The 26,657-nt window shown below is 32.2% G+C and overlaps 1 protein-coding gene across 1 annotated transcript in view; it reads right to left on the bottom strand.

Annotated features, from left to right (window-relative positions):
* Nucleotides 1-20,604, bottom strand: part of LOC132722342 (anion exchange protein 2-like) — a 171,909-nt gene extending 151,305 nt beyond the window's left edge. The window contains exon 1 of the mRNA XM_060706827.1: nucleotides 20,473-20,604. The gene's annotated coding sequence lies outside the window, so the exon portion shown is untranslated. The remainder of the gene's footprint in view (nucleotides 1-20,472) is intronic.
* Between the last annotated feature and the right edge of the window lie 6,053 nt (nucleotides 20,605-26,657).

The raw sequence follows: 26,657 nt of genomic DNA, 5'->3' as shown, positions 1-26,657 counted from the left end.
AGTCCGAGGTGGACCTTGAAACATTTCATACACAGTCAACAATTCTAAAGGATAATCTATTAGTACAATACGCAATCGTGTCTCAAATTCCATGCCTTCCGAATTCAGCGTAAGACCACTTTACCGATTACAACGTGGCAACAGAAGAATATTCAAAGTTAAAAACCTGATTATGAACTCTCTTAATAAGTCCATTTTATTGCTAACATCATAAACACGTGTTTTTGGTGTGTGTTTTGAGGTTGTTTTTTTTTTTCTTGTTTTTTTTTTTTTTATTTTTGTTTTAAAGCAAACTGTATTGTATTAAAAAATGAACAAGATAACGTCAACATAATACATTATTCGTATTCAGTGGTAACAAAAGTTGCACAAGTTATTTAATAATTATATTTTGTATTTAATTAAAATATACAGTATAACCTTTACAGAGAAATGCCCTTTGTTGCCTAGAGTGGTTGCTCTACAGAGGTAAAATGTAGTGGAACTCTTTAGAAATAAATAATACTTTGAGGGCCGCTATGTTATACTGTAATGAAAAAGCGGTAATGAATCCGAGTTGAGTAATGGTTATATTGGGTGTTTCACATTCGAGTCTGCAGTTGCGAATATGCTTATATATTTTTTTATTCAGTATGATTTTGCTTCCAAAATAGTTTATAGTTTGTCACATAAGTGCTCATTTTCTAATTATCATGACATTTTAATTAGATTATAATTATATAATCTATGTATTGCACATACTTAAAAATGGTAAGCAAAAATAAAATAAAAAGGTTTTTGTTTCTTGTACAGTTTGTTTTTAAAGGGACTCCACTGAGGTTGAAAAGCCAAACACATTTGAATTTCTTACATGAATGAGCTGGGGCACTTTAAACAGAAATATATGCGAAGATAGTTAAGAAATATACTTTGAAATAAATTGAAAATCGTATTTTTATGCTTTTGTTAGCCCGATTTGGGTGAAAAGCGTTTAAACGCTTTTCATTTTGAATAATTATTCTGGAAAAACGAAGTGCGCGAATGCTCTGAAATTTTGCACAAAGATTAATGGTCTAAACCTACATCAAATGGTACATTTATCTGGAAAAAATATTTTCAGTTCCATCATGTCAAAAAACCTCAGTGGAGTCCCTTTAACATACATGTATTTGAATATTATTTCTGAATTTTATTTATCACTTATTTCGGCACATTTGTATGCATATCTATTTTAATTGTATTTTTACGATGTGTTTTGACACCGAGGCTCGTCTGCCTTTATGTGATTTTATGAAAGTGTTTAAAGGCTGAATGTAACGTAAAATAAATATTCTACGGGTATAAGCTAAGCGACCTAATATTCTTACTTCATTCATACAGCAATATGTGAATCTTAGTTTTTGTGCTGAAACTAGTTAATTCATATAATAATATAACACTTTAGCAACATCACATTATAAAATTAGAATTAAAAGATGTATGAGACTGTGTCCTGCAAATTAGGAAAGTATTTAAAAAGGGATTGTCGGATTAAACATTGTAAATGTGCTTATCTAGCGCATGCTTTCAATGAGAAAATAATCAACAATTTAAAAAATATACATTTCATCAACTCCCTGTGTTGTTTATACTTACTATCGTAATGTTTGACGTAAGAAAATTGTTATTTGGTATTATTCTTTGAACACCAACATCTATTTACGTTACCAAAATCATTACGTTTCACTCACCTTTTATTTTATTTTAAAACAGTAATAGCAAAATATCTTACGCGTTGACCCTATATTTTTATTGCATAAATAGTTTCCTTCACTATCTCACTACACGCTCGGAAAATTATAGCAAAATTCACCGTGTTGAATTTTTTTTATTACACAATCGTTATTGCGATATCGCGCGATATTTGCATCAAATATGGACGTCAGAACGTAGAGAAAAATGACGTAAAATCGCAGACTATTAAGTAAATGTTCAGGAAAGACATCATTACAAAGACATACATTTACTGAACATTATAAAATTAAAATGAAGGAAATCGGATGAAAATTGATAAGAACAGACCGGTTTATTGATAAAAAAGACGCAATTTCGCCGCCACCGATAGAGGGCGCTTTGACGTCATAGTAACACTGTTTTTTATAAAATAATACTGCAGAAGTAAAGCTCACATAATTATATGTTTGCATACCAAAAAATCATCAAGATCTGAGATGTTGTCATATTTCGGTCGGAAAGTAGCGAGCTACCTTAAGTCACTATGATTGTGTCAGTCACTATGACTAAATACTGCAAATAGACTTGTTCATCTTTGAATCTAGAGTCCAACCATCCGGTGTTATTGTGAAAAATTTCAAAACATAAACTGACTGGTAAGCTATAAGTGCAGATCAGTGTATAAATAAGTGAATATGCCGTGCAGGCTGATCTTGGATTGCATGTGTCACACAAGGTAAAAACAGTAATAGCAGGCTTAAGGGTTAATTGTTAACTTGTTAATCAGTTAACAAGCCAGCTAGCACCCATACTTCCATGACAGAGGAATAGACAGCAAGCCCAGAAATTAGCAGTATACTGAGTAGGTAGGGAGAATTAGCATTTAGCATATTATAGCATAAGATTTACCAAAGATTAATTTTGTCCCTGTTATTCATCGGAGTTTGGATTCAGAATTATTGAACAGTGCTTCAATGTAATTTGTCTAGTTTGAAATATTTTCATGTTACAAGATTTTATTACAACTATGAAATTAATAACCTTTAGCTCTCCGCCCACAAACTTTATTGTACTAAATTTCCCGATAATCATTAAAATCAAACATACAGCTTGGAGTAGCTACTTCAAGGAGCTGTACTTTTGAATTCTATATTCATAGGAAATCCTGTTGCAATGTGAGAAATTTCAGCAACTTTGCAAATTATTTTACATATATCATAATATTATGTATATTTTTCACAAGCTTAATTGGTTGGCGCACAATTCAAATGATCAAAGTACTGAGCTTTCCAGTTGATTTAGTTATCAGTTTCTAGTAATAAAGATTGTTTAATAAATGTATAAATTTTCAAACAACATGTGATGTAAAAAAATATTATTATAAATATATAAATATACATCAAACAAGATCTTGAATATTTTACAAATTTCCCTTAATCATTATATTACAAAGATATTAATAATTCATTTGCACAGATTTGCATACGCCCTGTATTTCCCGCCATGGGACAAAATCCCCCAATTTTCAACTTTGTCTCCCGATCTCTCACCATGGTATTGAAATCCCCAATTTTTCCAAAATTCAACCCCAAAAAAAAATTAATATAATTATATGTTTCATAGTTTTAAGATTACTACTGGTTTGCGCTTGCTTAAAAATCCCCCTATTTTTTAGTTCAAATCCCCCAGCCAAATCCCACTTTAAGATCTGGGTGGCTGGAAATATGGCATATGCATTGTATGGATTTCATATTTTACTTTTACTGTTTATGATTTTTAGCCATATCAACACAGTTTTCAATCATATCAACACAGTCTACACTCCTTTTTGATTGAATGTTTTTTGTTGTTGTTTTTTTGGGGAAAATTAGATGTTATGTCTCACCAACATAGAATCGGTCCTATGTTGACTTCCAAGCTTTACTGGAAGAGGAAGACATCAGGTGCCCTTCCATGCATTATTTCAGGCACCTAAGTTTCTTTGAACCATGCTAAGCTAGCTCGATTCTTAGCTTCCTTACCATGAAAGAGGCCTGTCAGGATTCAAACCCATATTGGTGGACCTGAACCACTTGGTCACAGGCAATTGAAGCAGGAGACCCTATGGTTCAGACCAAAGATCAACCTAAATATCACTATATAAGGTAAACCTAACTGTTCTGACCTTTTAAGGTTAACTTTGAAAGGTAAGACCCAATGGTTCAAAGTTAAGGTAAATTACTCAGGTAAGCCTCAAAGTTCAGACCTAAGATAAACTGCTAAGATTATTATCAGCTACATTCTGGTAGGATCGAAAGTGGGATCTTGTTAATATTCCAATGTAGATTCTGGATAATCCAACTTGAATCCATACCATTCTAATGGGAATCCTTGAAGGGATCTCATGGGGAACTTCACATTTATTTTTTCAATTTATTAAAAATATTCTTTTTTTTTCTTATAATATAATAATATAAATTCATATTTGATATTGATTCTTGTTTAGAACAAACTCACAAATATATTGTTGGATACTTTTAGAGCTAGAAAATAAATTTCTATTTAAAGGCTGTTTTAAGTGTATAAGTGATACCATATCTTCGATATTTTCACACATTGCTCGAGTTTCACATTAGTGTAGCATTGTAGCAGTATTGGCTTCAACTTATTTGAGCCGCGTCATGACAAAACCAACATAGTGGGTTTGCGACCAGCCTGGATCCAGACCAGCCTGCGCCTCCGCGCAGTCTGATCAGGATCCATGCTGTTCGCTATCAGTTTTTCTACTTGTTATAGGTTTCATAAGCGAAAAGCATGGATCCTGATCAGACTGCGCGGCCCGCTGGTCTTGATACATGCTGGTCGCAAACCCACTATGTTGGTTTTGTCGTGACGCGGCTCATTTGTTTTTATATTGATACATTTGTCAAATTTTTATAGATACTCTTCTGCAGTATTTTTGTGATCATAACAATAAAATTCCTAGGGAATATCAATATTTTCTTGTTTAAAGCTAAAAGTTGGCACATTGCAGGAATTTTCACAACATAAGCATTACCATGTCAAAACACTATTGCTTAAAAACATGGAAATTTTAAGCCTTATTTCCAAAGTTTACATTCCTTGCCATACAAAAAAACAGTCAATTTAAACCTCTGTATGAATTATTTCATTATAACTGTTCGCGTGTAAAAGAAAAATTTGCAGAAAATATCTTAAATCTTAAGATTCCATGTGATAATATGTTTATTACAAGACATCTCCATGGACCAAGTATGCTCCACTTATCTCAGTGATTAAAGTAAGGTAGACAAGGGGGAATAATTCTGCAAAAATGCTAGTTATGTTTTACCTGCCCTTAGTTTACACAGAATTTATTTTTGTTTGATTGTGCTTAAAAACAATTTCATGAACTCTTCCTGGAACAATCCTGGCAGTACAAAGCAATCAGTATAAAGGTTAGTGATCAAAAAAACAAAAGTTTATCCCTGACTTGATTTGACCAATTTTTAGGTAAGTCAGATATGTCACTTACCTGCCCTTGATTAAGTGCACATGTATTTCAAGTTTGAAGTAAGAAATCTTTTACAGTTTATAAGAGAAGGAAAATATTCTAACTAAAAATAATGTAAGTAATTTAGCTAAATGATTTTCACTGTTACCTGACCTTAAGAAGTGCAATTAAGAAAGACAGGAGGTAGTTATCAATACTCTATTCTTATATCAATACAGTCTCAATCTTGAATGCCCCACCCTTTATAGTACATTCTAACCACTGTGTGCATTCATAATTGCATATAAACTTTACAGAACTGTTAACCAATTACAAGATATACACCCTATTTAACGCCTTTTTCACCCACCCCCCCCCTTTTTGTTGTCTCAAATGGTGAAAAAATTCCTTATTTTGGCCCCCAACACTTGTTTTTGTTTGAGAAATGTTGTTTAAAAAAGTGACCACTTTTTCGGTGCCGCTTCCTATCCAAAAGATACATCAGGGGGTTGTTTGGGCCCCCCTCATCGACAAGAAAATTATGGACTTGTGAGAGGCTAAAAATGACCCGAGGTACATCGTAAGGTAAGGTTTAACCAATGCTGAAAAGCCTTTGACTCTATCTCAATCCATTAAGAAGTTGCAGCACTTTAAAATCAATTTGACGGAAAAAATCAACGCAATAAACTCCATGATAAGAAGAATGTTACACCATAAATTATGATTTACAAAAAATCCATATTCTTTGCCAATGCAATCCAATAACCTTTATTTTTCTCATCATTTCAGACCTATAACAAATAATCTTAATTATCATAATTTCACATCAAAGTCTGAAAACATCTCCCAATAAAATTATCGGATACAAATTATCCCCATAAAATACAACCAATGCCTGGTAGGTACCCTTGTAGGAAAAAAACACATAAACTATTAACCAACTTAGATAAAGACTTGGCAAAGAGACTCAGAACAAATTATACAACATTATGTAGCCTTTCTAAAAACAGGAACATTATCTTAAGTGCTGTATCATTTCCTTCTGTGAATTTTTTTTACTTTCATTTACCTTTATTAATTTATTTTTATTCATTTTCTGATTTATTTATTTATTTATAAATTTATTTATTTATTCATTTTATCTGTTGTTTTTTTTTTGCTTTCATTTATCTTTATAAATTTATTTTCCTATTTGTTTCTTTATTTATTAACTTATTTATTTATTTATTATATATGTTTGTTTGCTTTCATAAAATTCCTAAATTTATTTATTTTCTTATTTATCTATTTATTTATTTTCTTTTCTATTAATTTATTTATTTATTTTATATGTTTGTTTGCTTTCATTTAATACCTTAATTTATTTATTTTCTTATTTGTTTTTTTATCTATTCATTTAATTATTTATAAATTTATTTATTTATTTATTTGTTTAATTTTTTTATTTTATTCATTTCTGTACTAAAACATATTTATTTTTTAATGTATACATTTATGTATTGATCTAATCAATTAATTGATTAATTCACTCATTAATTAATCGTTCATTCATTTATCTTAATTAATTCATTCATTCATTTATTTTCTGTACTAAAACATATTTATTTTTCAATGTATACACTTATGTATTGATCTAATCAATTAATTGATTAATTCACTCATTAATTAATTGTTCATTCATTTATCTTAATTAATTAATTTATTTATTTATTTATTTATTTATTTATTTATTCATTTATTTATTTATTTATTTATTTATTTATTCATTTATTCATTCATTCATTCATTCATTCATTCATTCAATATATCATGGCTTACTTAAGTATACATTATCAAATAAATTTATTTATCATTCTTTATAAATCAATTAATAAATATTTTTATTACTCTATCAATTAAAATTCAATCAAATAATTCATTCATAAAAATGTATTGTCTTATTGACTGACTGAGTGTATTTCATATTATTTACATATTATTTATTTGTTTACTTATTGATTGATCAATAATAATTAATTCACTCATTAATTAATCGTTCATTCATTTATCTTAATTAATTAATTAATTAATTAATTAATTAATTTATTTATTTATTAATTAATTAATTTATTCATTCATTCATTCATTCATTCATTCATTCATTCATTCATTCATTCAATATATCATGGTTTACTCAAGTATACATTATCAAATAAATTTATTTATCATTCTTTATAAATCAATTAATAAATATTTTTATTACTCTATCAATTAAAATTCAATCAAATAATTCATTCATAAAAATGTATTGTCTTATTGGTTGACTGAGCGTATTTCATATTATTTACATATTATTTATTTGTTTACTTATTGATTAATCAATTAAATCCTTACTTGTTAATCTATCATATAAATCAATGCAAACATTCAACAACAAAAAAACAAAGCGCACATAATCTTACAAGTTCCATTAGAAACATAACTCATACTGAAAGTGAAATTTATCATTCTTGCAAATAAAAAACATTTCAAGTTTCATAAATCATAAAATCATCTAAAAATCTAGTAATCCCCCCTACCCCATTACTTGCTATGAATGCATACCGGTTGTATATTTCTATGCCAATTGCATTATTTTGCCATGCTTGTACAATATTTTAACTCTTTACCATGCTAAATACATGTATATTAAATGGATTAAGCTTGTCCATCTTTCAATTGTAAGAACATCGTGAAAATTTCAAAATACATTATGCTCTGGTGGAACAAAACCTGTAGGAAAAGAAATTGGGGCTTTTTCGTTTCATGGCCAAAGTGTATACAAGGTTATTGACCTAGAACCACTTGCCTCTCACCCTGTGGGTCCCAATCCAGTCATCACATATGGACTTTGCATTCTTATAAGAAAGTTATTTTTAGTAACAGCTGGCTGAATGGAGGTTTTGTTCATTTTACTCAGGTGCATCCTCAAGCCTGAAATAATGGCTGGATTGAGGGCCACCTGAGGTCTTCCTCCATCATAAAAAGCTAGAAAGCTGTCTTGAACAGACTTAATCAAACCGTGCCTGCAACATTTTCAGCTTTCCCGTGTTGGGTTTTCTTTAAGGAATCTGTTTTCTCTCTATTTTATTATCTTCCCAGTACTGATGCAACTTTAAACCAAACTTTCTACGAAATACTTTGATACCTGATGTGTTATTCTCCTCATAGATTTCTTGGAACTTGCAGACATTGTCAATTATTGTAATCATGTCTGTATACTTCCTTTCACAATATTGATAACAATTCCCTATGTAACACTCACAGGTTTTTCAATATATACATTTTTTAGATAGACAATGTAAATATCTATAAAATGTAAGAAGAATGCTGTACTGGCTCAAGTACCAATTTTCTACTAAATATTTTGAGCATGTAAAACCAGAATGTACTGAACAAAACCAGTTTTTTGGGGGTTTTTTGGGGTTTATTTGTTTTGTTTTTTTTTGTTGGGTTTTACATCGCACCAACACAGTATAGGTCATATGGCTACTTTCCAGCTTTACTGGTGGATGGAGACCTCGGGTTAACAGGTACTTGAGTAAAAGCACCAATATTTTGTAAGCCAGCTAGATAGCTTCCTCACATGAAAGAATCCAAAGACCCTGTCAGGATTTAAAGCCACAAGTGGTTTGTAGTCAATGACCTTAAAGCCACTCATCTATGAATGCAACAAACAAAACTAGTTCATACTGACAAAGTTTTTTTTTTAATTATCTTACATGTATATACATTTTTAAATAATTTATATCACCAAATGTAAAACATGACTTTTCTATTAATTCTGTTGTTTATGAGACTTTTTTAATGTGTAAATCATGAATTAATACCTTAACCCATTACGCGATATACACACCTTTTTCACCCCCCCCCCCTTTTGTTGTCTCAAATGGTGAAAAAATGCCTCATTTAGGCCCCCAACACTTGTTTTTGTTTGAGAAATGTTGTTAAAAAAAGTGACCACTTTTTCCGCGCGGCCCCCCCAACCAAAAGATACATCAGGGGGATGTGCCCCCTTCTGTTTGGGGGGTTTGAAGGGGGGCGGAGTCCCCCTCATCGCCAAGAAAATTTTTGACTTGTGAGAGGCTAAAAATGACCCCAGATTGATCATAAGGTAACGTGTAAGCAACGCTGAAAAGCATTTGACTCTATCTCAATCCATTGAGAAGTTGCAGCACTTTGAAATCAATTTTGATGGAAAAAATCAACGCAAAATAGTGATTTTTGGCAATTTTGAGATGTCCCCTCGTTGCCATGGTAACAGAAAATTTAAGCCTGAGCAATGTTGTTGCAAGGGCAATGGTCCAGTCAACATTTGTGCCAAGTTTGATTAGTGTTGAAGCAGTTTTTATAGTTTTATAGCAATTTGAACTTGTAACGGGAGACTTTTCAGTGAAAACAGCCATTTTTCACAAAATGCTCATGAAGAAATGGGTTAAACCTTAGCTATAAACTATGTTCCAAGTAAATTAGTCAATTTTAACACCAGCCCTCCGACCTTTGAAGTGTAACCATTACTATGATTTTTGGGGATTCAAAATCCAGAGTAAAATCAGAAAGTAAAATCTCTAAAATTCCTTTCAAGGAAATTAAAATATTTGTCATATTTGGTGCCAATAGCTCCATCTTATTAACTTAGCAGTTTTATGGAAAGACAAATTAAGACATAACAACCAATTTCTCTGAATTTGTGTTTTGAGGAGAGGGTGGGATGTGGGGTTAAGGGAAGGGGTGGATGTGGATTGATTGGAGTTGGCATTATAACAACTGACTGGTGCATATTAACCATGTAATAATGTACATTATTAGAAATTTGGAAATGCCTGAACTATACAAGCTAAAATGTATATCCAGTCAGCTTATTAAAGGCCAGAATGTACATTCCAGGTAATTATAAAATATTTTAATTATTAGCTTAACAACCACGGACATTGACCCCTTATTTGCCAAGGTAAATGTTCCTTACCAGTGCAGATAAACTTTCTATAGAAATTTCTGAACATTCTCCGCATCAGACCAAAAAGCCAGTATGCAAGGACTAAAAAAAACTTATCCAATTCTGCAGAAAATTAACCACACATCATTGTATTTTCTCATTCATTAGTTTCTAGTTATGAAACATGTAGCAACTAGTTATAATGGTAAATAATTATCTGAAATATGAGAATACATACTGTAAACATTTGTATTTTTTTATGCATTTTATACAGCTACAAATTCTGGACTATGTACTGTACACCTTCTAATAAATGCACCCTATTTCCAAAATTATGAAACTTGAAAAGGTAATATAATGGAAATAATGGGAGCAGGTCGGAATGGGTGGGGGGAGGGGGTGAAGAGGGTAATTAATGAGAATAATAGTTTGAAGGCTACGCTATGGGTAAAACTATACTCCAGCTATCAATTTATACTGGCTTTCATATTCAATGTCACCATGACAATGAACTTTGACCTTTTGGAAAAAAGGAGGTTTCTCAATAGCCATACATTTTAATTTAAAGCCCAAATTTCAATGATTTTCATATTCAAAATAACAGGTGCTGTGACAGTGCCCTTGAACTTAGACCTACTGTATTTCCTATTCAATCATCCTGATTGTGACCTTTGCAGCTGCATGAAACTTAACCCTTAACCTGCTGGAACCAAAACTGTTTAGCCTTTGCCTCCACCAGTATAGAGCCAGGCCAACTTGCATATCCGTGCAGTCAGACCAAGCTCTTTCCTGTTGAAAGCTTTATACTGTAACATTGAAATCCCTTGGAATGACAATAGACTGTTCAAACTTCAAAGCTGGTAGCTTTAGATATTGAAATCCCTTGGAATGGACTGTTCCAAAATCAAAGTAATGGCAGCTTTATGTAATGAAATCCCTTGGAATGGACTGTTCCAAATTCAAAGCTGGCCAAAGCCATTACATAAGTTAAGCGTTTTAAAGAATTAAAGACCTGATATTACTTTATTCATAATCTTCGTTGACATGTGAGTTATCAAGAGTCTAAAATGTTACTGGCCTGGAGCAGTAAATAGGTGAAATACAGTATATGTATTAAACAGTACAGAAACATTGTTTTTTGCCAGGAGAACACCAAAGTTTCATGTTCACTTGAAAGTGTATTACTGTAAGCATTCTGACATTCATTATGTAAGCAGTCAGTGCCCCTTTCTTGTCTAATTAATAAATTAGGAACTGGAAGACTGTAAGCAAAGTGAGGGTCTTGTATTTTTTGGCAATTCATTAGACAAGGTATAGTGGTTCCATCTAAATTCATCAATGCAAACAATGTTTATATCTGTTGGGGGAAAAAAAACTGTATACAGCACTGACTCAAAAGATAGTACTTGGTAAAATGGTGACATTAAAATGTGGAAAGTTAAAGAGAATTTGTCTATAATGGAAGGTCTGTAATACAATTAATAAAAACGTTGAAAGTATTTAGTATAAGACATAACAACAAATCATGTATGAATTATACATGGATGATGTTGGCATAGTGATAAACATGATCCTATATTACATAAATATACTTTAATGTCTTAAAACAAAACATTACTTTTCATCATAAACAAAATGTAGATTTTCATACTTAATCACTTAAAAGTTTATCTGTTTTTATCAATATTTGAAATTTTAATAGAAAATATGCCAAATGCAAGATCAATCCACTTTCACCCTTACCATGCTAAATAACTTAAAGGACTTTAAATCAATCTAAACAAACTCTTTAATTATTTTTAGGGGAGATTTAAAAATAAGTACTGAATGAATAGCAGAATGAAACAGAATAGAACTTTTATTTTCTAGACTTATACAAATGCACATTGTCTTGTTAACATGCAATGAATAACAGAACTTTTATTTTCTAGACTTATACAAATGTTAAAATGCAATGAATACATATATACAACATAATCACATATAGCTATGTATGACAAGTGTTTATAATAAATACATTGAATAAAGTTTACAATTAAAAGAACCAACTTAATGACTGTTGTAAGAGGATTAACTACAACTGAGAGTACAAAATGTAACTTCTTAGTATCAAAGATTCTTCGATTATAGCAAACAGTACTGTAGAACATAATCAGACGTCACCGGGCGTATGGGTTAATACAGCTGCATCAAGTAGGCTATGATTTATAAGTAAGAACCAAACAGAGTCAGTTTATTGTAACTGGAATTAACTCCAAAACACAAAAACTTAAAAACTGCTACAGATAATTCCAGAAAGTTTAGCTTTTTAGTTTAACTCCAAAACACAAAAACTTAAGAACTGCGACATAATTGAATGGTTATAGAACCAATTTACAGCCAGTTGATTGGATATGACAGAAAGTTCTGGATAAAATATTAGTAAATAGTATATATAATATAATCACTCTGGGAACATTCGGTAGGTTTTTTCATGCCTGTGCTAAAGCTGTTTCTAATGCAACTTCTAGAATTGATACAAAATACACAGATTGTATATATATATTTGTTTGTTTGTTTTATTGGTAAATATGGGAAAGCTTGACTGGACTGTTTCTAATTTTTTTCTTTCTCTTTTTAAGCCACAGCGGTATGGCCAAATGTTAACTTATTCCAGCTTTACTCGACAATTGCATTGATATAATTATAATTACAAGATGTAATCTGAGTAGAACCTTAATTCATATCTGTAAAGGTTGCTTTAGAAGACACACAAAGTTGGCACAATCTTTCATTAAATTAAAAGACATTTTTTGGGGGTTTTTTGTTGTTGTTTTTTTTTTACCTCACAATGCATTTTTTCTTTAGGTATGAAACCCTGTGGTTAAGTTAACTAGCTTAATATTATATAGTCAGTCAGCTTCACACTGGCAGGATGCAAACACGCCACAGTGCTGGAAAATTTGTTGGCGCTGATGCCCCAACGAAGTATATATTTATAGAACAGTAAGAACTAACATGATTGTATGGCAATGCAATACCAAAATTTATAAATACGTCGAGCATATAAATCACTATCTGGAGTGACCTACTTCTGATATATCGCATTAAAATTTCAAAATCGTGTTCTACATTTTAAAAAAAAAACACATCTGATAATAACTAAAATGAAAAGCTTTTACTAAGCCACTTTAAGATATTAAAATTGCAGACAAAATTTACATGGAGCACTTAAAATGCAGGAGATGTGCATTTTCAAATATAGAAATTTTAAGTTATATCAATTAAGATCATAATAAAGCATTACATATTGTAAAGATAGTGAAAGTAAAATAATTTGACTAAAGTCAATGAATACAAATACATATCAACAGCAAAAAAATATGTACAAGCTTACAGTTGCAAAGCTTTTTCTATTTTCTGATTTAAATTTGATATGCAAAATATGTTTAATTGAATGTCCTTTAACAAGTTGTTAATATATCTCTTTTTCTATGCTTATTTTGATTGACAGCACAAAAAATTTCCTCTCCATAATGTACTTCACCTATTTTATTTCCCCCACCACACACCCCTCCCACTTTTATTTATTACGGCAGATGTCCAGACATTAGCTTCCATGGATCTAAACTTATATGGCTTATATATTGTTCCAATGTTCTGACTATAATATTTTCTATTTCTAGCCATATAAGAGCAATAAACATTTACAGCAACAGTGGATTCAAATAACTAAATTAACTTAAGCTATTCATCTATTAGACAGTATCTTGTACAGTATTGTAAAGATTACTTTCTGGAGGATTTGGCTTTTAAGTCACATTCAGTCACTGTGACATTCAAGCTTTTAAATCTTTATGACCACTTGGCCAAGGTTATTTTACCAGAGCCCGGTAATGCATATTAAAGAATATATTTTGCCGATTTTCAATAGTTTTTGTGTGATATTTGCCACCCCTCAATCCCTGTGGATCAACCCATATCTTCCATTCTTCAAATACAAGTGGGCACCAGTGTGTAACCACCAACTTATTGTAACCTAGGCATATAACTTTCTTACATGATGTCACATGACAGAATCTAAAATTCCTGGCATGATTCAAACCAATAGCAGGTAGGGACAAGAAATTCAATGTAAGCAAACCTAAACTACTGAGCCATTAAGGCTTGACCCCTAATGAACTCTCATCAATGAGATCATGACAAGGTCATACATGTGAACTTTTTTTTGATGATCAAGTGGGAGATAAGGACATAAGATACCATTTTGCAAGTAAACTGAGCTACCTGGCAACTGCCAGTTATAAGGCGAGACAAATATGCATCAGCATACAACAGACTGACACTGTAGTTTACCATTTTGTTGTTAGATCTGGAAACATGCAGTAAATTTTAAGAAACTGGAATTGCAAGTGAAACACTGACAAAACAGACACTGCACACTGGCAATAGTGTGCTTTTATACTTAAGGATAAAATACTCTGTAAATTGTTGCTCTTAAATTTTTTTAAAAGTAAATTACAAATGAATGCAAATTTCACCGTCACATGATGGTAGTCTTATAAAGAGAAGCATTTGATACAATGTCACTATGTTTTAATTGTTCTGGCAGGAACCCAAACTAGTCTCACTACCTTAGATATATTTCCATGAAAATAATACACACACTGATTACTGGAAGACATTTACATCATTTACCCTATATGATATATTTTTTTGGTTTTCTCATTCTATTCTGTTCTAGAATAATTATACACAAATTAAAGATTTCATCAGACAATTGAAATATTAGACCTTAAATATAATTCTGATAAAATGGAGTATAATAATACATATAGTTCTTTGAAAATTGCACATTAATTTTCACATAATTATCATTTCCATTTCATGGTAAATCAAATATATATGAAATTAAAATATACACATCTAGAAATAGATAAAAAGTCTACATTGTACTATAAATATTGTACTTACAATTTACAATATAGTGACACAAGAAAATATCCAATACAATATATATAAAACACTGTGAAGAAATCACAATATAGCTATGACAGAAATAAACTTTACATACCGTCGACCATACAACATACAGGGATATATTGCTCATCACTAAATATCCAATATAAAATGGATTACAAATAAAAAATGCCAGCATTTAAAAGCATCAAAGGCGATCACGGAAGATTTTATTGTGTAATCACGGTCTATATTTGAAATATTTAATGGTACGTGTAGGGCATTGTGCGGTATAAGTACGATTTAAAAAAAAAATATGTGAACTATGAAATGTATTCATAAACATTGCACTCTCACTAAAATCGTTAAAGTGCAAATAGTTCTGAGCTTCATTTTTTTCGCAATTTGGGGAATATATATATATATATATATATATGAAAGCAGGGTCCAAGGAGACGTAAATTAGGTCAGGTCAAATAGGAGGAAAAGAGGTTAATTAAAACTTAAAAATAGAAAGTAAACAAGTCCTTTTTATGTTAATACAACACCACTATCAATTTCAAACTACAAAGATATGTAACTCTATTTTGGAAAGATGGATCTCTACAAACAAAAACTTTTTTTCAGACTCTTCAAAAACAAATTATTTTCTTTGTGGACAGGGGCCAAACCTAAACCCTAAACCAAAAGGCAGCAGAAGCTTAAGATGACTCAGATAATTAGCCAATGAGTATTGTTTTGGAAACTATATAGGATACCAAAATAATATTTTGAGAAAATAAAAAGTAAGTAGCATTTCTATCCTATTAGATAATAAGATGGACGTAAGGTCTCTTTAAAGTCAATTTTTTTTATCAATTCACATGTTTTTACTTGCAAATGCATATTTAAAATATTTATGAAAATTAGCAAGAATCTGGAGGCATGCTGCTTTAAAATCAAATTAGATAAAGACACATTTATTTACAAGCAAAAAAACATTTTTTCAAAAGATATGCAAGTATCTAATTTTATATGCACTTGTACCATTGCTATCACAGGCTGTAAGATGACATGTTAACTTTCTGTAAGACGAAACCTTTGATTATAATGTATGCATAAATCAATATAACTACCCTGCATGTTATAGACACATGCCCAGATTTTGCATAAAATATTTTATTAACAATAAACCTAACAAGAGGGCCATGATGGCCCTGAGGTCGCTCACCTGTATATAGCCCCCCCCCCCCCCCGGGCCAATTTTTACCCAAGGGCTTTTATTTGTTTATTTGAACAGACTTGGTAGACACCCATAAGAAGATGTTTCATGCCAAACATCTAAGTTCTAGCTCATTGGGTTTTTTAAAAGAAGATTTTTAAAGGTTTTTACTATACACATATAGTTAAAAACAATGACACCCCTGGGGCAGGGCCAGTTTTGACCCCCGGGCTTTTATTTGAACAAACTTTGTAGATATTTACTTAAAGATGTTTCATGCTTAATATCTAAACTCTAGCTATTTGGGTTTTTTCAAAGAAGATTTTTAAGTTTTTGCTATACACATATAAGGAAAATCAATGACCCCCCGGGCGGGGCCAGTTTTGACCCCAGGGCTTTTATTTGAACATACTTGGTAGACACCCATTAGAACATGTTTCATGCTAAATATCTAAGCTCTAGCTCTTTGAGTTCTTTAAAAGAAGATTTTTTAAGTTTTTACTATATGCATATAGGGAAAATCAATGACCCCCTGGGGCGGGGCCAATTTTGACCCCAGGGCTTTTATTTGAACAAACTTAGTAGACACTCATTAGAAGATGTTTCATGTTAAATATCTTAGCTCTAGCTCTTTGGGTTCTTTTAAAGAAGATTTTTTAAGTTTTTACTATATGCATATAGGGAAAATCTATGACCCCCTGGGGCGGGGTCAATTATGACCCCAGGGCTTTTATTTGAACAAACTTGGTAGGCATTCACTAGAAGATGTTTCATGCCAAATATCTAAGCTCTAGCTCTTATGGTTCTTTAAAAGAAGATTTTTGAAGTTTTTACTATATGCATATTGGGAAAATCAATGACCCCCGGGGCAGAGCCAATTTTGACCCTAGGGCTTTAATTTGAACCAACTTGGTAGACACTCACTAGAAGATGTTTCATGCTTAATATCTTAGCTCTAGCTCTTTGGGTTCTTTAAAAGAAGATTTTTTAAGTTTTTACTATATGCATATAGGGAAAATCAATGACCCCCTGGGGCGGGGCCAATTTTGACCCCAGGGCTTTTATTTCAACAAACTTGGTAGACATTCACTAGAAGATGTTTCATGCTAAATATCTAAGCTCTAGCTCTTACGGTTCTTTAAAAGAAGATTTTTTAAGTTTTTACTATATGCATATAGGGAAAATCAATGACCCCCCGGGGCGGGGCCAATTTTGACCCCAGGGTTTTTATTTGAACAAACTTGGTAGACACTCACTAGAAGATGTTTCATGTTAAATATCTTAGCTCTAGCTCTTTGGGTTCTTTAAAAGAAGATTTTTTAAGTTTTTACTATATGCATATAGGGAAAATCAATGACCCCCTGGGGCGGGGCCAATTTTGACCCCAGGGCTTTTATTTGAACAAACTTGGTAGACACTCACTAGAAGATGTTTCATGCCAAATATCTAAGCTCTAGCTCTAAGGGTTGTTTAAAAGAAGATATTTAAAGATTTTTCTTTCGGTTGCCATGGCAACCAGAGTTCTGCATTGAATTAAATTCTTTGAACAATTTTTAAAGAAGACCACCAAAGGAACATTCCTGTGAAGTTTGGATGAAATTGGCTCAGTGGTTTATGAGGAGATGTCATTTAAAGCAAAAGTTTACGGACGGACGGACGGACGACGGACGGACGCCGGACGAAAAGCGATCACAAAAGCTCACCCTGTCACTTTGTGACAGGTGAGCTAAAAATAGAATTACTTCCTGAATTGGCAAGTTTCAAGCCTCAATATCTTATTCAACAAAGTTATCAAAGCATTGTATTTCCAACATCATCACTGCAACCATTAAAACTGCTTGTTTATTGTTAACTGATGCAAATTGTTAATATTATGAATTTTATCTTAAATTCTTAACACTGAAGATCAAGCAATAAGATAATTATGGCCTTTTCTCTGCCAACTGACAGGATATATGTACACTATAAAATTAGAAATTTTAGAGCTGACTTGACCAATGTCTGGAAAATATAGATGAACCTGCAAATAATATTCCCAAAATTATTAATGACAGTTTGAGGGAAAATGTAAGACTAATGCAAAATATTTGTTGTAAATCATGACTTTCTTTTTAATCAGTCATTTGCAACCCAACTCCCCTCACCCCTGAGGCAATAGCAGGAGTCATACGCCATGTTTTGTCATTTCAAAAGTCTATTTACTTTCAGGCTATAAGTTCAATGCAAAAGATTATTTTTGCACAGAAATTGTGCACACCAGACATGAAGATTCCTGTAAGTGTTTGCCTCATTACTAAGGTTGACGGATTTTAGTTTTATAATATTTTATTGCTTTTACATTTTATACAAAAACAGATACATTGTCAGTGGCGTAGCTACTATAAGGCCATGTAGGCATGGGCCTACAAGTTGGTTAAGAAATTGACATTTTCAAAAGTCCCAAAAAATACAATAAAAACAGGCGGGGGTGGGGTTGGTAGTGGATTCAAGCCGTATAGTCGAATCAAGAATGTGTGCATGATTAACCTTCCTTAGTATAGATCTAGTTTGCATGTATCAAATTCGTAGTTTGAAATGATTGTGTTGATAATTTTCGTTGAACATACTTTGGAACGCGCATTTTGCTATTTTTAATCGAACTTGTGTTTTGCTTCTGGGGGCTATGCCCCCATACCCCCTTTTATCTGCCTACAAGTTGCAAAAAGCTGGCTACGCCCCTGATTGTCACATGTATGCAAACAAACTACAAAACAGTAATGAATACAGTTATTACATGGATGTTATAGTTATTATTAAAAAGCAAAAGGGTCGGGCCACAAGTTTAAACAACATTAGAAAATTGGCCCTCCGGGTAAAGGGGCATGTGCACTTGTAAACTTTTAAACAAAAGTCTTGCAATTTAATAATTCTGTAAGTTATAAAATTTCGGAAGAAATGTATTATTAAAAGGTTGCCCATAAATCATATGCAACAAAAAATGTCTGAAATTTTCCATGCAACCAAAAAGAACAAGAAATTCTGCAGTCCTTCAGGTAAAGTGTACAAGTATTTTCCCACAACAGAGTGAGAGAGAGAGCCCTGACGCAATGCTTACAAAAACACTGGGTACTTTACTTTAACAGGGTACATAGGTATTGTCATTGGAACATTGGAAGATGCCCCAATAGCACAGTTAGGCAGCAAAGATACAATTTGTTTATAAAATGATCATTTTTATGGATTTCTTTTTAAATATTGCTTGAGAAATCATAAAGACAGCATGTGGCTCCCATTTCACTCAAAAAAAGAGTGAGGTGAAACTGATAGAATTGTTATGGTGTGACATTGTAGTAATATTACCAAGAATAGGGGCTAGTCCAACTAATTGTACTTTGCGCTGAGATAAATTGTATTGTGTTGTTTTGTGTATGACCAACATCTCCCCTCTATCAGCCGGATTCTTACCCAGAACAAAAAAATCTCAGAATTTTTTCACATCAAAATCTTTTGACTTTCAGAAGGGGCATTCCATGCTGAGCCTGTTTAGAGAATATGCTATGTTTAGTGTTTAGGATAGCGATTCAGTGTCATCTGATGACTAGTATTTTCAAGGAATTTATCAGTCCATTTAATAAACTTGAGTGGAATGGGTTATATTATTCATGGCATAGTAGTTGTAATAAATCAAAATTGAGCAACAGAAGTTGATAAAATATAATATATATTAAAAATAAGTTTTAATGTGACACATGTATGCATCAAATTACTACTAAATAATTAGTGTATAGTAATTAAATAATGAAATATGTACATAACTGCCATACAATTTGCATTTATCACCCATCAATTATGATTAAAGTTTATATATAAATAATATATCATTAATGAAATTAATTTAAACAGAACATGATACTTCAAAGAGAAATGAAATAAATAAATTCTTGGTAATGCAGTTGCAAGAATTATTTTCGATTTATTAAGACAATAACTTCTTTATTTTCCTCAGTGCTAATGAAGATGGTATTTTGAAAGTCACTGTGACACTTTCTGGCAAAATGTCAACTTCAAAACATTTGACCCCTAGGTCGACACTTCCTGAGGACGAAATGATACCGTAAACAAAACTGAAATAGTCACTTTACGACGCGGTAATTTTCAATGACAGTTCAATATTTTGATAAAATTATGACCAAAATAACTTTGCCAATTGTTAAACACTTGAAAACTACTACCTACCACTGTAAATATACAAAATCCATCAGTTGATTGACACTTCACTTTTATCTTTGTGTCGAGTACCTATCGATAGATAGATTGCTACGGTAATAACAATTGTCTTTAGACGAAAATTTATTACTGTTTAAATCGCGACGTCAATCGTAAGATGCGTCACTAAAGGTTCAAATTTTAAAGAAATATTTTTTTAATGAAAATATTATAAGAAAACATTCAAAAAAGCAGATGAACAATAAAAATATTTTTTGTACAATAAATGTACAGATAAGCCAATTTTCTAGCAAATAAGACACTTTATTTTATGGGGTTTTTTTGTTGTTGTTTTTTTAAACTTATACTCGTAAAATAAAATAAAATAAAAAAATAAACTTTTGAATAAATCTGTTGAGGGGAGCTGTGGTCTAGTGGTTAAGGTGTCTGCCTCTTAACCCAGAGATCATGGGTTCGAACCCTACTAAGATTGCAGATTCGAGTCTGTTCATGAGTGCTAATTAAAGACGCAACATCTCTCATGCCCTCCCTCTAGCACCGGATTAATCAGTATTCAAACTTCATTGATCCACCGGAGAAAGACAGCATGGAGCTAAATACATGTATAAGAGTTATATATCTGTGGTTTATGTAGGATTCAAGAAAATCTGACATAAAGACTCAAACAGCATTTCCCAAAAATACCCCAGTTTGCGGTGAAAATCACCAGAATTGTATGAATATAGAGATTGTCAAACTTAAAAAAAAACGAAAATGGTAGGACGAGTTTAAAGACGAGGAAGGCAATCTGCAGTTATCCTGCAAATTTTGAAGATCAAATGAATTTGAAAAGATGGCATAAATCTTACGGGCATGATACGCATATAATAGTGTTCATCCCTATTGCTTTACAGAAATTGGAAAGTTCGACGGGGGCGATAGAGACCGGAGAATGTTTCTAATTTTTGTAGAACAGCTACGATGAATACCTGTACTATCATATACACTGTATTTAGTGTCAAGCTTTATTGTATTAATATTCATTTATTACGTCATGACTATTTTGACGAACGCACTTCTATGGAAAACACACAGTACAATCAAATGGGCAGACAGCAGTTCTACATGGGACATGTCCACTTATAATACCACTTGATGGATGCCTTCATTTATAAGACTGAATATTCGTATTAAGCGTTAAATTTGCATTTACCTAATTTGAATTAAACATTTCAGAAAAATATTTCTAGATCTTGCGACCTTTTTTGGATTGAAATACCGTGGAGATAAAGGTCTCTCAGCTAAGATACAACAAATAATAGCCCGTCAAGAGAACTAACTAACTAACTAACTAACTAACTAACTAACTAACTAACTAACTAACTAACTAACTAACTAACTAACTAACTAACTAACTAACTAACTAGCTAACGAACTCACTCACTCACTCACTCACTCACTCACTCACTCACTCACTCACTCACTCACTCACTCACTCACTCACTCACTCACTCACTCACTCACTCACTCACTCACTTACTTACTTACTTACTAATTAACTAATAAAATTTACTAACTAACTAACTAACTTATTTACCTACTAATTAACTAACTAACTTATTTACTTACTTATTAATTAACTGATTAACTAACTAACTAATTTACTAACTAACTAACTAACTAACTAACTAACTTATACTAATACTTTAAATTAAATTACATGCTGTAAAATAAACCATTTATTATGGTGGAAAATTTAGAAATTATTGAAGAGTAGATGGATTTCGTAAGCAAGACGTCTATTAGAAAGTATCATGAATAAATATATATTTTAAATGAACAAAAATGTTTTACTCTTTCCTAGTTACTGTAGCACAAAGGCGCTGAAACTTGTTTTCTTTAACGGCTTTCAGCGCTATTTATTCTTGCTGATGAATGGCTGTCGATGTTATCATTAATTAAAAAGAGGCGAACGGCTAATGACGTTACTAAAATTTTGATGACAACTTAAATACCCTATAACTTTAACAGAATTTTTTTTTTGAAGGTATGGTTTGGAATATATAATGACGAAATGTTGACGTTTACGAATAGTATGATAAAAGGATTTATTATCATGTGGAAATATAAGTTTTTGTGACTTTAAAGATAAAATGCCGTAAGTAAAAGTTTACAGACGGACGCCAGAAAAATGTACCATTTGATGTAGGTTTAGACCATTAATCTTTGTGCAAAATTTCAGATCATTCGCGCATTTCGTTTTTTCCAGAATAATTATTCAATATTGTAAAAATATGCTCAAAAATGAAAAGCGTTTAAACGCTTTTCACACAAATCTAGCTAAGAAAAGCATAAAAATACGATTTTCAATCTATTTCGAAGTATATTTCTTGACTATCTTTGCATATATTTCAGTTTAAAGTGCCCCAGCTCATTTACGTACGAAAATTCAAATTTTATGTTCTTTGGCTTTTAACCCATTACTTCATAAGCATTTTGTGAAAAATGGCTGTTTTCATTGAAAAGTTTCCCGTTACAAGTTCAAATTGCTATAAAACTATAAAAACAGCTTCAATACTAATCAAACTTGGCAAAAATGTGTACTGGACCATTGCCTTTGTAACAACATGCTCAGGCTTAAATTTCCTGTTTCCATTGCAACGAGGGGACATCTCAAAATTGCCAAAAAAAAATTTTTGCGTTGATTTTTTCCATCAAAATTGATTTCAAAGTGCTGCAACTTCTCAATGGATTGAGGTAGAGTCTAATGCTTTTCAGCGTTGGTTACACGTTACCTTATTACCGATCTGGGGTCATTTTTTAGCCTCTCACAAGTCCAAAATTTTCCTAGCGATGAGGGAGACTACCGCCCCTCTTCAAACCCCCCAAACAGAAGGGGACACATCCCCCTTCTGGCAACCCCCTGATGTATCTTTTGGTTGGATGGCCGCGCCGAAAAAGTGGTCAATTTTTTAAACAACATTTCTCAAACGAAAACATGTGTTTGGGGCCCAAACAGGACATTTTTTCACTATTTGAGGCCTTACAGGGGGGGGGGGCAAGTGCGTTGTTTCGCGTATATATGAGGTAAAGGGTTAAACCTCAGTGGAGTCGCTTTAAGCAAACGGCAGTGGACAGTAAATTAAGCTGTTAGTAGTAAGCAATGTGCCGTAGGCAGTAAACAGAAGACAGGAAGCTAGACACAGTCCTTTGCGATGTCAGCAAAATATTCGTAATGTTTTAACGTCTTGTATTATAAGATTTTCACAGTAAGTAGTGCACAATACACAGTCACTATCTAATGTTTGTTTTATGTTCGAAAATGTTTTCCATATGACCAACAAGACGTTCAGCTTTCTTGGTGGAGTAAGACCCGAGGTGCCACTCTGGTCATTTTCATATCCAAACGGGCACTTGGTTAGAACCAACCGCTTTCCCGCTTAAGCAATACGAAATTCGTTTTCGGTATTCAAACACAGCGGTTAGGGGTAAGGGGTATTCAAATTTATGATAGAAAATCATAAACTTCCAGTAGAAGTTGGATATTTTTTATTCATAAAATAGATACATGTACAAAATTTATAATTAGCTTTAACTCACATTACACAGTATTATATTTTTTCCATCATAGTCCGATAAGTTATCAAATTAGCTTTTTAAAAATACGATTTGCTTAGAAAATTGTTATGCACGACAATCACGTTCAGATATATAACATGCTTGTGCTAATGTCTTATAAGTAAGTAATTGCATTTTTCTGTTGATATAAGGTTTCATACAATACATGCAATGCATATTTCGGGATTTTTTTCTAATATATTTCAATAAAAGCTACTAAGTGTTAAAGCATTTGACTTTCTCCATCAAAAAGACATTTCAAGTTTTTGAATAAACTGTTTCTATAACACGTTTTATGTGGTAAACTTAACCACAACTGTCACGCTAAATAACTGCTATTTTTCTTCTATTTGCACAATAAAACATTAACTAGAACTGTTCTGTAAACAAACGATTAAATAAAGAAACGCATAATTAGAGACAGGCTTTGGACTCCTCATTTCGCTGGGTTCCCTTGCTCGTCAATGTTTTACTTTTTAACAATCAGATTCCACAACCCTGGTGATTTTTGCCACAAGCTCGGGTTCCTCATCTAAAAGTGTTATTACACATTTCTGAAATTCAATGAATACCATACCGGTAGGCCAGAAAACTGTGTTGGGTCCAAGTATAACTAGTAACTTGCACCTCGTCATCATCATCAACGTCCAATATCATGCCAGGGTATCATATGGCAAATAATCGTTCATGACCACACAGTATTTTCCTATTAACGAATCTTCTACGCAATAATTATACTAGAACAAGGCCATTCGTTTCCTGAAAATAGATAAATAAATACTTTTATAACTCGAGCCATTGGTCATTGGTATAAATTTGTCTATTGATAAATTTAAATACATAGAGGATATTAAATGAGTGTAAGTTTAATACTGAATTTATTGAACGAGTTTTATAAATTTTTTAATGCGAGTCTCAGGCAAATATATTATTTTATTCAACGAGTTCAATATTACTAAATTTTAGTAATGAACTTGTGAACATGAAATTAATTTTCAATCATATTCATTACGCACCAAACACAAAGACTGTTTGAAGTGATAAAGAAACGTTTTTCATTGTAGCGCCTATAGTATAACACTAACGTTTCTTAAGTAATGCTATGTTTACATAATGCAAATGACGTCCCGTCAAAATATATGCACGACCGTGCAAAACCATTTTTACGGAGTTGCAACGTGATGAACTTTGTTTGAAAATGAATTGCTAATCTATCGTCATATTGTGCTATTTTCATACGATAACTATTTTACTGTAAAATATATACGATCATTAAAATGTTTCATAAAATGTAAAATTCACTAAAATAACCAAAAGTTCATTTTTTTTCTACTTACTTATCTCTCTGTTATTGTATATTTGTATCATTCGTTGTGATCTCATTTTGAGAAACTGCTGAAAAATAACCCACAATTTAAATAAATCGCATGGAATGTCATAATGCATCTTTTTAAAGCAAATTATCAATTTTAAATTCATTATTTTGGTGTGTTTTCGTCGTATATCATTAAAAAAAGACATTGACTTACCTTCCTTGAGTTGACTATCTACACCATCACAGGATGCGCTCTCGTTAGCCTGAAAAAGGGAAAACCAAAACAGCCCATTATCATAAGAGAATATTGAATGAGTGTAAGTTTAATACTGAATTTACTGCACGAGTTGAATAAAATTATATTATGCGAGCCTCTTGTGACCATAATATTATTTTATTCAACGAGTTCAATAAATTCAGTAATGAACTTACACGAATTTAAAATTCTATTTATCACATACCCAAAATTAAGACGGTTTAAAGTGAAAAAAGAGTAATTTTTCACTGACGCGCCTATAGTACGTGTATAAAGCTGCGGTCTCACTTACTCCCGGCAGAGCCCAGGACCATCCCGGTAAGTTACCGGGATGATCCGGGACGATCCGGGGTGCAATTATTGTTGCGGTCACACTAACCACGGCAGAACTACGGTTATTCCGAACTAACCACCCAGGATGCGCTCCGGATCATCCAGGCAGAGCCCAGGTGAAGGTACTGTTCATGCCGGCGCTTCCCCGGTCGTTCCCGGATGACGCCGGAAGAGCCCCTGTTGACATAGTGTACATTATTCCGGATGTTTTGTAAATCATTTAAATTTGCATAATTACATTTATCGTATGCACTGTCCATGACAGAGGGGCCAGACATTATATAATAATAAAAAAATGCTTTCACTGATGCCTACCTGGTAAGGAAAGTATTTCCAATACAAACAAGACTTGTAAATGTAATGTGACATCACAGTAGTGCAACATTGTGTCACTACTGTAATATTAGATGATAAAAAATATCAAAACATGTACATTTTCTAACTGTTACGTTATCGCCGCTGTAATACCACGACTTTTAAGTCCCTGTTCAAATGTAGAATTATGATAATAAAAATGTAAAAAGGCATATCTTAATAAGATATGACCGAAATTAATAGTTCATGTAAATAAAGGGAGGTAATTTGAAATATATTTTTGATGAAATCTTGGTCAGATTTTCAATGATAAAATATAGGGACCTAAATTTATTATTTTTTAAAACTGATTTATAATGTATATAAAAATATTGTAAA

Source organism: Ruditapes philippinarum, unplaced genomic scaffold, assembly GCF_026571515.1.
Source record: "Ruditapes philippinarum isolate M1 unplaced genomic scaffold, ASM2657151v2 ctg335_1_1_1_1, whole genome shotgun sequence".
Classification (NCBI taxonomy): Eukaryota; Metazoa; Mollusca; class Bivalvia; order Venerida; family Veneridae; genus Ruditapes; species Ruditapes philippinarum.
This window is presented reverse-complemented; position numbering and strand designations above follow the sequence as displayed.